Raw genomic sequence first — 13,115 nt, 5'->3', positions numbered from 1 at the left:
AAGGGGAGGGGTGAAAGGGGGCGGAGAACATAACGTTCACACATATTAGCTTCCAGGAACACCAGGGTCAATGTGTAAAAGATAAAAGTCATCCCTGTCAGCGAACCTCACCAATTGCACAACTTCCTACAATCTGACTTTGGAGCTGGCTCTTGAAGAGAATGTCCCAACCCTAGTGACAGTGGATTCAGGAACTCGGGGAGATGACGACATTTGTTCAGAGGTTGAAGTCCTCTGAGCCAGGTCACTTCTCCTGGCTTGACAGCCTGTCACAGCCTAATAATAGCAATGGGACACTTTGGGACTTCATAGTGGCTCTGTTTAGCTCTCACACTGGTGCGTGCTGACATGACATGGAGGACAAATGACAAGGATCGGCCAGGATGCTCCCGGTGAGCATCTGCCAGCGACTGCATGTACAGTCAACAAAGCTTTCGGCTTAATCTTCACTACAGCCCGAAGAGACGATGTTTTGGTTAGACCTTGGGCCAGAGGGAAAGTGGATGTCTGTGTGTGTTGATGAAGTTTAATGGTGCAGCAGAGTCTGCTGGAATCCTTGATGCTTGCTGTCTTAGAGATTAGTTCAGTGTCCACGGGACTGGGAATAAGGCTGAATGTAGACGTCACGGACCCATCCTGACCTCGGTGGGTGCAGAGGTGACATATGTGTGTACCCCAGTAGCAGAGGGGAGTCACTGAACTGCCACAAATAAATCTTGTCTCTAGGGGCTAAAGGGGACAGCTTCAGAATACCCCCTATGACTCCTGCCTTGTCTCTTTGATCTGCCATCTTGGGAGTGACGGTGTGTCAACCGGGCCCCTGAGATGTAATGGGGCTCACACAAATCCATGGGCCAATGTCTCCTACATGAGCTGCTCAGGGGGACTATTTCTGAATAAATCATGAAGTGAGGAGTGGTCAGAGATATCTCCCGGGACTCCAGTAGCTCTGGACACACTGGAGAGGACTCTGGCCCTTTGTGAGCAGTACATGCACGGTCAGTGACAGAAAGGAGGTAGACCTCTGAGCAGCTAAGGTGGAGAGGACCAAGAAATCATCCCACAGCAGAACAGGGGGGCCTGGGTCTGTCCCTAGTGTGAGGAGACAAAAGAAAGGGTTCCTGTTCCCCCAGGCAGGAGCAGTTGGGGATCAAGTAGGGAGTATAGAAGGCACCCAGTAGGAAAGGCCCTGGAGCTCACTTGGCCATAACGTCATGGTAGAGAGCCACCAGCCCACAGTGAGGCATCTGTCATCTGCCAACATGAGGGTGTTGGTGACGGAACTCCGCCATCTGCCTTTTCACTTGAGATCCCAGGTAAATATATCTTGGGACAGGTAGAATGTGAGGAAAGAGACGCCGAGCTGTTAAGTCATAGGCGTGGGGCTGCCCACACAGAAAAGCAGGGAGTCTGATGGTCTGGCAGGCCTGAAGGCTGCTGGAAACGGAGGGTGGGAACCGGGGTAGCCAGGCAGGAAATGCCTTCGTCTCTCAGGTTTCTTGAGAAGGAAAGTCGGGCTGTTCTGAAGGGGAACTTAGAGACCAGGGACCGGATGTGAGTGGGGACCAGGAGGAGGGAGGAACAATGGCCATTCTTCCACCACAAGCTGACCTTCCCCGAAACAGGAAGGGCCTGCTAGGAGGGGAGGGTCAGGCCGAGGGACAGGAAGGAAGGGGCCTGAGGAAAGCCAAAGACCTGTGTACTGTGTTTGGAATTCACAGGCCTCCCTGTCTGCAGGTCCCGAAACAGCCAGCAAAGTCGGCTCACACTGTAGGGTGTGACTTTCCCAGGCTCTGCTGCCTTCACCTCTCTGTCTCTGGCCTCCTCAGGACCCTGATGTGAGGTCTTGCTAGGCTTCCCAGGGCTGGGTCTTGCATGCTGAATGAGTGCTTGTTACAGGTCCCTGACACCTACCGTCTTCACACATGGGGAGGAGTTTCCAGAAAAAATAAAGGAAGGTGGCCAAAGTAACCAAGGCACACAGCCTCCTCCTATTTCGAAAAGACGCCTATCTCCAAAACAATCGTGGCCGCCCATTAAACAGCGCTTGTTCAGGACAGAGGAAGGGCAGCATGCCGGATCACTGGGCTTTCCAAAGAAAACACTCCCAGTTGTCCGGCAGGCAACAATGAACAAAAAAACCTGAATGGCATTCACACGAGAGGGTGGGGAGCCTGGGCCAGGCCCTCAAGGTCCTTGGGCGACGGTACAGGGCTCCCAAGACAGGAGCCACATCCAGCACACATGGGTCCTCACCCATAAGGACACAATGACCAGATGCTCTTCTGGAAGCCACAAAGAGGCCTTTGCAAGGAATAGCATCAGCCAGTATTGTGCTCTTGGACTTCGAGTCTCAGACTTGAAGGTTCCTCGTGTTGTTCAAGCTTCCTAGCTTCAGGTGTATTTGTTATAGCCTTCTTAGTAGACGCTGAGAAGTTGGTCTCAAGTAGAATGGTTGCTTATTATGGGCTGGGGGAAGGAGAGGGTCGTTAACCTGGCTAGGGAGCAGTGGGTGGGAGAAATCACTTCTAATGTTTTTGTAGGATGGTAGGGCCGCTAAGGTTGAAAACAACGTATCAAGTATTTTAAGAAAGTTTAAAAAGGGAAAGGGGTTCTGGTACACAGAAATGATAAATATTTTATGTGATACATAGGCCAATTGCCCTGATGTAACTTTCATACCATGTATACAGATTTGACAACATGTTATGTTTTGTTAATATATACAGTTAGCATTGTCAATTCACTAAATATTAAAATGGGACAGGGGATGTAAATGAAGTCTTTGGGGCCACAAAAAGCCCCAAAGGTGTTGGACTCATTGCCTGTCCAGTTGATTGGCTGTTCCCTCAAGGCCACAGTGAATATCCCCATAGCTTGCTGTTCTTTTAGGCTTCTTGTACCAATTTTCAGGGTTGCGTGCAGAATGGAGGAGCCCGGGGTCCTCCCCTGCCCTATGTCTTCACCTAGGATCCCCTCACCCTAGGTTAAAGCCAGTGTTAACCTATCTAGAGCCTGTCACTTTGTCCACTACAGTCTTAGGGGCAAGTCAACATCAGGAGAGGTCAACTTACCGTAAATGGGTTCCCTTTTGCCTGCAAATGAATCTAAGGATCAAACCAGATAAGCAGGGGCTGCAGAATGTTTTCGGCAAAGGGAAGTAGAAACGGACGTTCTGTGCGGTTCCTGGAAGGCACTGGGGCTTTTTGTGGGGGAAGTGACTGCTCTGTAGACAAGAGGCCAGATCAGAAAGCTGCCTGTCACCTCGGTCTGAGGAACCTAGGGGGCTCTGTCCCCAGCTTCGGGGATAACCAACCCTGGCCACTTCCCTACAGTGATTCACCTTCTTGAGGACCCTTAGGCATTCACTCCATCCCAGGCTGCACCTCCTTGCCCTCTTATTCTACCAAGGTTTTCTACTTCTTCCCTTTCTCCCCTGTATCTTTCTTGAGACAGTGTCTTGTACAGCCTAAGGTGGCCTTGAACTGCTGATGCCCTCTGGATTTATAGTCTGGGATAGTCTTGCTTCAGGCTTATGAAGTGGGGAGATTGAAACCAGAGCTTGGTGCATGCTAAGCAACCCCTGGAACAGCTGAGATACTCTCTCTACCTCCTTTTCTTTAATTTTTTATTTTATTTTATTTTTTGGGAAAAATATATATATATCAGAGATGTCACAAGCACAGTAAAGGCACACTCATGTCCAATCCATTGTGACGTATAAGTGACATTGTCCGTCCTTTCTCTGTGCAGATGTGTCTTATAATTTTGGCTGGATAAGGGAGAGGCTTGGTGGGAACACCATAGGAGCCTGAGAAGCTTTATTAACAGCGTCTGATAGGAGGCCCATCGTCACATCTGGCCAGATGTCCCAGGGTCACCTTTTATGCTTAACTCATCAGTTTCTTTAGTCAGTTTGTTTGTTTTTTAAATCTAGAATGATCTACAGCCTGTCTCAAAATTCTCCAGCATATATTTCTGGAGTTGTCAGGATCTTGAAGGAGAGATAGAATATTCTTGGATGCACAGCAGTAAGGGATGGGTGGGAAGAGCTTGTGGGGTACCTGCAGACCAACTTCAGAAGATCCGTGCTGGGGATCAGAGCAGCGTTAACTTGGGCCTCACGCAAAGGTTTCTGGTGAAGGCTATGCAAAGTTAGGGCCGCGTTCATCTGCAAGGCTGTAGGTCAGCAGATCAGCAATTGAGTGAGCACAAAAGGGTAAAGTGGTGCCCACGGGGGCACAGTGGCTGTGCCTGTCCCTCTCTTAGAAGGGGGGAGATACTGGCAGCCTCTGCCACACAGGAGCCATGTACTTGGAGAAGCTGAGGGAGGAGATCTGGGGAGGAGGCTCTGGGTCCAGCTCCTGCCCACAACAAGGAGGCAGACAGTCACAGCAGGTGAGCCACGGAGAGAGCCCTTCCTGACAGCGGCTTCACTCCCACCTTCCCAGTCTCCTACACTTCTCTCCAGCTGGTCTTTGTGAATTGTGTTCTCTATAAACATGTCTGCCTTCCTATTCGAGGAAGTCTGATAGGCAGGTGTACTTGTGAGCATCCCTTTGGGAACTGGCTGGCGCACGTGTGGAAGTGCACTCAGGCTGTTTCTCCACACTGTGCTTCCACAGCTCTCCATACAGGCCCACCCCCTCACCTCTGCCTGTCCTGTTTCTTCCTATGGGTCTGAGGTTCCTTCCCCTGAAGGATGAGCTCGTGTGAGAAGGCTCAAGGTGGTGAGGACGTGTGAAGGGCCTGTGGCTACGTTTCAAGTTTCCTCTTTGTCCTTCCAACTTCCCCTGCCTGAACTGTGGGCACCACCATCTTGGACCATGAGGTCGAGGCTGCGTGTAGGGGAGGGCAGGGCAGTACACAGGGCAGTGAGATACATCTCTAGGGTCCTTCTCAGTGCCTCCCTCAGGACAGAGCTTCAGACCAGGGGAATCTTGGCATCTCAGAGAACCATTTGGCAGCCATGATGCTATGGTCTTACAGGCTTTGTCTTTGATGTCTGCGTACATGAACCCTGGTGACTTAGAGCTGCTTGAACCCAGCCATCTTCAAGGTAAACCCTGTCTTGGAACAGAGCTGTTTTAATTAGGGTGACAGGGCATGTCCAAGGTGAGACATCCCAACATAGTAGAAATGTAAGCATGGGGGTTTATATCTCTCATAGATCCCAGAAGGGAGTGATTCACTCTTCCAGAGCTTCAGTTACTTTCAACTATACCCTCCACAGGAGAGGTCTCTTCCTAGTGACCCAAAGGAATGTAGAGCCATGGGTCTGCCCTGGTGCATCTCCCCTACCTAGAACCTTCTGCATGACTTTGCAGGAGGATGAGGACGCCATCTCCAGTTTGCTGGGCCATGTGCCTAGATAGATGCGCATGCTGCTGCTCTGGAGAACAGTGAGTAGGCTGTGGAGGCCACCTGTAGCTATGACTTGGGTAATGAGGAGGGGGAGGCCTCTGTGTTTTGTTGCTCTTCTTGTCCCCATAACCAATATATCTGACAGGAAAACTTAAGGAAGGAAAGATTGACTGATTGATCGTGCTCATTGTTTCAGAAGAGTCACGGTTCTTGGCCTATTGATCCGATGATGGATTTGACACAGAACATCAAAGCAATGGGAACGTGTGGTAGAAAAGAGCTGTTCATGACTGTCCAGGAAGGAGAGTGAGAGAGACAGAGACAGACAGACAGACAGACAGATACACACACAGAGACAGAGACAAACAGAGACAGACAGATACACACAGAGAGACAGAGAGACAGAGACAAACAGATAGACACACACAGAGAAAGAGAGAGAGAGAGAGAGACTACTGACTACTTCCTCCAGCTAAGCCCCACCCCCTGTTTCCAGAGCCTCCCCAAATGGCAATACAAGCTGTGGAGCAGGCATTCAAACCCTAAATCTGGGGCGGACATTGTATAGTCAAACCGTAACACGCTCCTTCTGTGGGCTGGGAAGATGTCACAGCCCTCTAGAGGCCCAGCACTCGCTGAGGAGGGCGGTTGGTTCACTGTAGCATCTGCTAGAGATGGAGCAAGGAGACAGAGTGACTGGTTATTAAGACTGAATGACAGGAGGCTGTTCTCCACGCAAACAGGCACTGGCTGTACTCCACTGTGGAAAACACAAGGCAAAACTGAGCAAAAAAACCCCAAAGCCAAGCCATCCAAAGGCCAAGGACCGTTTATCACCACTTAAAGGTCAAGGAGGGACTGGAATGAGCACGGTGCGTTTATCCCGCCAAACCGTGGGTCCATCGTGGCAGCCCTTGGGTTGTGCTGGTTACAGTGTGATTGAAGATCTCACTTACCTTAGGGTGGGAATTTAAAGTGTCCTCTTGGTGGCTTGGGTCTTACGGGAGCACGTCTACGGCAGGGAATGGCTCCCCAGGGAGTTGCTTCAAAACTACTTGCAGGGGAGTTTATTTTGTTTTATTAAAGAATGGCCAGCTGAGTATTCCTTACTGTTCTCATTCTTGGGGACATGAGAACACATGCAGGAGACTTAGACGGAGCCAGGAGGTTAGAAGAAGAGTCTTTTGAGCTGTTCATTCCCTCCTGTCTCTGGTCCTTCGTGGATCATCGCAGACTCCAAAGATCGTATTTGGTAAATGTGTCTTAGCCCCTTGAAAACAAAATGCTCATTTTTGCTTTTTTTTTAAAAATGGTTTTTGTTTGTTTGTTTGTTTGCTTTCAATGTCCCCTGTGTACACAAGTGCCTGGGAGGAGTGGCTGGAGTCTCAGGTGAGGCTCCCATAACCCTCCCCACCCCGCCTTTGAGGAACCAGTTAACAATCCGTCTACAGTGATGGTCTCTAGAAGCAGGCACAGCTGACTCTGATGAAGATGAGGGCTGTTTGATACTACATGTCACCATCGATCACGGCCATGGTCCTTCCTTTGCCTTTTGTCTGTGCCACTGTTTAATCCCAATCGCTTTGATTTCCCTGCCGTGGTGCTCTGCTTCTCTCTGTCTCTTTCTCTGTCTCTGACTCTCTGTCTCTCTCTGTCTGTCTCTCTCTGTGTGTCTCTCTCTGTCTCTCCCTGTCTCTATCTCTCTGTCTCTTTCTCTGTCTCTGTCTCTCTGTCTCTGTCTCTCTGTCTCTCTCTGTGTCTCTCTCTCTGTCTCTCCCTGTCTCTATCTCTCTGTCTCTCTCTGTTTCTCTGTCTCTCTCTGTCTCTGTCTCTCTGTCTCTGTCTCTGTCTCTCTGTCTCTGTCTCTGTCTCTCTCTGTCTCTGTCTCTCTCTGTGTGTCTCTCTCTGTCTCTCTCTGTCTCTATCTCTCTGTCTCTCTCTGTCTCTCTCTGTCTCTCTGTCTCTCTCTGTCTCTCTGTCTCTCTCTGTCTCTCTCTCTGTCTCTGTCTCTCTGTCTCTGTTTCTCTGTCTCTCTCTGTCTCTCTGTCTCTCTCTGTCTCTCTGTCTCTGTCTCTCTCTGTCTCTGTCTCTTTCTGTCTCTCTCTGTCTCTCTCTGTCTCTGTCTCTTTCTGTCTCTCTCTGTCTCTCTCTGTCTCTCTCAGCTCTGGAGAGGGAAGCCACACAACTCACATTCTCTGCTGGTGCAGCAACCACACAGTGTATGTTGAAAAATGGAACAACAATACACTATTTCCACACCTCCATGCCTTCAGCCAGTGGCTGCTTTCCCTTGCATATTAGCTGCTTCTGTGTCACCACAACCAAAATGTCAGGCAGAAAGACTTCGGGGAAGAATGGTTTGATTTAAGTTTCAGTATCCGAAGATTCCAACTCCTACCGTGGGGAAGTTCTGGTGGCATTCTTAGTGACAGGCCCCTGTGGCTGAAACTCCTCATGTTTCTGTGGACTGTACAATACACCAGGCCAGGAGCAGGGCTGTATTATTGAAAGGCCCATCCCTAGTGACCTGCTTCTGACAGCTAAGCCCCTTCTCAAGGCTCCAAGCACCCAAAGTAGTGCGGCTGGGGTTAGGTAGGGGGAGGGAGCTGGGGAGAGGAGTGGGCTTCATACTTGTCAGAGTTGGCCTGTTCATTAGGAGCAAGTCTGGCAGTGTCCAGCAATGCTGAGGTCTTCCTTCACAATTGAAATGCTAGGACACTTGAAGCAGGGACTCAGTGGTGGGTGGGAGAGACATGGGCATCTAGAGTGGAATGAGACCCAGGAGCAGGGCATGGTCCAGCCACAGGAGGGAGCAAGGCCCAGCAGGCTATGGAGACTGGGATCATGCTACAAGCACCTGAGAGCAACGGTCTTTCCCAGTACTGTGTCCCTAGCATGTGTGCTGACTGCTATCCTGGCTTCCCAGTTACTGAGCCATCGCTCAAGTCCACTGACTGCTAGACACCACTGCTTGGGCCTAGCATTTTGTCCAGATTCTATACTAGTACCAAGCCCTATCTATGCACCATTTGTTCTATAACCAGCCTCTTCTGGTCTATCTAGGGCAGCTGCTTCCTCCTCCTCCTCCTCCTCCTCTTCCTCCTCCTCCTCCTCCTCCTCCTCCTCTTCTTCTTCTTCTTCTTCTTCTTCTTCTTCTTCCTCTTCTTCTTCCTCTTCTTCTTCCTCTTCCTCTTCCTCTTCTTCCTCTTCTCCTCTTCTCCTCTTCTCCTCTTCTCCTCTTCCTCTCCCTCTCCCTCTCGTTCTCCTTCTCCTCCTCCTCCTCTTCTTCCTCTTCCTCTTCTTCCTCTTCTTCTTCTTCCTCTTCTCCTCTTCTTCCTCTTCCTCTCCCTCTCCCTCTCTTTCTCCTTCTCCTCCTCTTCCTCCTCCTCTTCCTCCTCCTTCTCCTTCTCTTCCTCCTTCTCTACCTCCTCTTCCTCTTCTTCCTCCTCCTCCACTACCACCTCTCTCCTATTCTTCCTCCTATTCCTCCTTTGACTTTTTTTTTGAAACAGGGTTTCTCTGTGTAGCCCTGGCTCTCTTGAAACTCACTCTGTAGATCAGGCTGATCTTGAACTCAGAGATCTGCCCGCCTCTGCCTCTGCCTCTAGGCTAGATGACCATGAACTTTTTGGAATTCTGTCTCCATCTTTTATCTTTCTGTAGAAACACTGTGGATATGGTTTACATGGGTTCTGGATATCCAGGAAATGGGTGTATGTAACTTAGTTGTCCAGACCAGGACCCTCTGAGAGACGGCTGGGGGCAGGTCTGTCAATAGACTGGATCGTGAGACAGTGCCTTAGTTAGTGCTTGCCTACAATCTGATCTTGCGGAGACATAATTGAGGTTTTCTCCTCTCAGATGACTTTAGTCGGTGTCAAATTAGCATAAGACCACCCAGCACGGAGGACAAAGGGAAGTAAAAAGTCCCCAAACTGCTTCACACTTTCTACTTTCCAGTATCTCAGACCCAAGTGGGCTGTACCTACCCAGGTAACCACCTTGGTTTTAATGTAACTTTCCATGCACTGATCTGCTCATAAAGATGTGGGCTATTCCTGCCAGGGGCATCGTGGGAAGAAGTAAAGCCCAAGACCAATTAGGAAAGTAAACAGGTCTGGGCTCAAAGTTGCAATGACTGGGAAGAAAGGGGTGTCCAGGGAGCAGCAAACGCTGCAGCCACATGAGGCCAGTCCAGGAAACCGGAATGCCTGGTTCGCAGCAGAGCTTTAGAGACTTGGGATTGGGATTGTCTGCTTGGGAAGCTTCCAGGTTTGCTGGAAGAGGCTGTGCTTTGGAGTAAGAACATTTCAGGAAACAAACGTGTTAGGTCGGGGCCAACACCTTGCTGAATAATAGCCAGGCCAACACCGAACGAATCGAACCGACACCAGAGCCAAGGACATCCTTGATGGAAAATGAACTCTCAGGGAGGGACCGTGTCATTGGAGCAAGTTCCTCATGTTCCCTCAGCTGCTAGGAACAGCCAGATGTTTTCCATGTTGACTTCTAGCCCTTAAAGACCCGGGCTTTGCCAGCCGTGTCCCAGGCTTCCTGTGGGGGCATTTTTCTTGGCAATGCCATCCAGAGTGGAAACAAGAAGTTTCCTGGAGGGTGGTTTGGTGCAAGGATGATGTTTAACAGTGTCTGGTAGAGACATGTGTCATGTCCACCCCTGGAGGTGGAGGCCAAGTTGGCTTGGCTCTTGTCACTTCCTGGTTTTTCTGACTCATTGTGTGTGTGTGTGTGTGTTGTGTGGTATGTGTGTATATTGTGTTTGTGTATGTGTGTGTATGGCGTGTGTGTGTGTGTTGTGTGGTATGTGTGTATATTGTGTTTGTGTATGTGTGTGTATGGTGTGTGTGTGTTGTGTGTTCTGTGGTATGTGTGTGTATGGTGTCTGTGTGTATGTGTGTGTGTTGTGTTGTGTATTGTGTGGTGTGTGGTATGTGTGTGTATGGTGTGTGTGTTGTGTGTGTGTATGTGTGTGTATGGTGTGTGTGTGTTGTGTTGTGTGTTGTGTGTGTATGGTGTGTATGGTGTGTGTGTATGGTGTGTGTGTGTGTGTGTGTGTGTGTGTGTGTGTGTGTGTGTTTACAAGCATGTGAATGGAGGTCAGAGGACAAGGTCAGGTGTTGTTCCTCAGGCACTATGAACCTTTCTTGGCATAAGATGTGTCACTGGCCTGGAGCTGACCCAGGAAGGGAGGCTGGCTGCTCATGGACCCCCAGGGATTTGTCTGGCTCTCCTTCCCCAGTGCTGGGACTGCAAGCTCCATCAAGTGTTTTTACATGGTTCTGGGGATCACACTGGGGATCTTCTGCCTGCACACAGGCTCTTTTCTGGCTGAGCTAGCTCCAGCCTCTGATCCCTCACAGTGGAGGTGGAAGGAGGAAGAAAACCCCCTTTCCTGGTAGGACTTGCTGTTGGCTCCTCAAACCTCTCAAGTAAGAGAGAAAATCCAAGACTCTCAGTGACCATATCTATTCTATGTAGCGTGTTGAGATGTCATGCTTCATCCGTGGCCCTGAGATGCTGGAGGATCAGAGCCAGCCACTAGATCTGAATCAGGGACAATTTACTTCATCTCTCTGAGCCTCAACGTTCTTATCTGGAGAAGAGGGATGTCGATAATTTCCTATCTATGTCTAGGGCCCTGAAATCCACACCTTTCCCACTGCAGTGGACAGTGTGCTCTCGAACCGTGAGCCACACCCTTCTTTCTTTAAGTTGCTCTGTCAGGCGTTTGATTGCATCAACGAGACAAACAAACACAACATGGTTTTCTTTGTTCCTTCTGGCCTCCAAGAGGATAGATCTACTGAGGGGCTGGAGCAGAGGAGACAGAGTGGAGACGTGGGCTGGTTTCAGATTAACCCGTCCACAATTCATTTGGCCCAGAATACCAAGGGTGCTGGGCAGCTTCCGTTAACACAGAATTGGAGCCCGTGCTGTGGGTGCTGATGTGGGGTGTTGTGTAGGGCAAGGTCAGGGAACAGCATGTGCTATGATTTCAAAACCAGAAATAAAATCCACCAAATCTGGAATCAAATAGTTATCATCACAGGACGCAGGTGATGTCTGTGGTAAAATGGCCTCTCTTTGCTAACAAACCCATGGAGGTTGTTGAGTTTTAATAAAGCAGGTTTAGCTACTAAGCCCCCTCTTTATTACCGATCTTTGAAATAGTCTGGAAGAACTCTGTTACGCAGCTGTCCCCAGCACACACTGTCCCAGCTGCATCGTTCACTTTTGAGAGTAAATCCAGAATGGATTGAGATTTTCCTCACCTTGGAGGATAGTTCATGCCTATAAACCCGTATACGATGTTTGAGTTCTAAAAGTGTCACACTGGAACTGGGGGACGCCTTGCTGGGTGAAGTGCTGCTGCCCAAACATGAGAACTTAGTCTGGATCCGCAGAAGCTATGTGGCAATGCACGGGTGTAAGCCCAGCACGATTCCAGAAGAATGAGTCCCCGGAACTCATCATGGGCTACCCTGGCTGCCACAGCACTGGACAGCAAGAAACCCACCTCAAGCAATGTGGGACGGGAGGAGTGACACCCAAGGATGTCCTGCGATTGCTACACATGTGCTACGGTGAGTGTGCTCCCTCCCTCCCACACAAAGGTCACATGCCCACAGCACATGGACACACAATAGATAAGGTGTGGCAGCTGAATGGAACATTATACATCTGTCAACAAGAGTAAGGAGGATCAACAAGTACTAGTGTGTATAACAATACAACACATAGTATGCAATCTCACAACGACATACGAGGTGACAAGCACAACACTCAAAAAGATGCTTTTTGAGACAAGGTCTCTCTGCATAGCTCTGGCTATCCTAGAACTCATGATGTAGACCAGGCTATCCTAGAATTCAAAGAGATCTGCCTGCCTATGCCTCCTGCGTGCTGGGATGAAAAGTGTGTGCTACCACACCCAGCTCACTTAAAATGTTTTAAATGTTTTAAGAGGTGACCCACGTGTGCGTGTGCGTGTGTGTGTGTGTATGTGTAGGAGTGATGGTTGTGCTTGACACAAACTGTGATTTTATTTTATTTTTTTAAGGTGAAGTCTACCAATAAATGCTTACTCAATTGCTTCTGTTTTGGGGTTCTGGGCCCAGGACTTGGAAGGCACAAAAGGTTTCCACCAAGTCCCTGAGAAACTTCTGTAAACAAGAACCGAGGGTGTTTTGAAATTACAGAGTATGGTTGATAGCTCCATGCCTCGAAAGATGGCGGTTTAGTAACTGTGCTGTATCCGTGACCGAACATTGAACAGGAACAACAAGGGAGCAAGGAATTATTTTGGCTCACAGTTTTTGGGAGCTTCAGCCCATCAGAGCTAGGAAGGCTGGGGGATGGGGTTGGGGGGAGGGTGTTGCTGAGGGGGTAGGTTTTTTCCATGATGGGGGGAGCCTGAGGAAGTGGTTGTTCACATGGTGGCAGCAGGAAGCAGAGAACGACTCTCTTGTGTGTGTGTGGGGACCCTCAAGGGTCCGCCTATCCCTAGTGGCCCACTGCAGTTACCAGGCCCACACTTTAAAGGTTCCATGGCATTCAAAACAGCACAGGCAGGAGACTGTGGGGGGCACATTTCAGAGTCACATTACAACAGTCGAACGGCCAGAGTCTCTCTGTAGATGAGTGCCTGCCCCTCACATCTGAGGTGGGAGGTCAAGTGAACGCTCTTCGAACATCTGGGGATTTATTTAAGCATGCATACGGTGAAGCAAAAC

Source organism: Rattus norvegicus, chromosome 19 (genome assembly GCF_021556685.1).
Source record: "Rattus norvegicus strain SHRSP/BbbUtx chromosome 19, alternate assembly SHRSP_T2T, whole genome shotgun sequence".
Classification (NCBI taxonomy): domain Eukaryota; kingdom Metazoa; phylum Chordata; class Mammalia; order Rodentia; family Muridae; genus Rattus; species Rattus norvegicus.
This window is presented reverse-complemented; position numbering follows the sequence as displayed.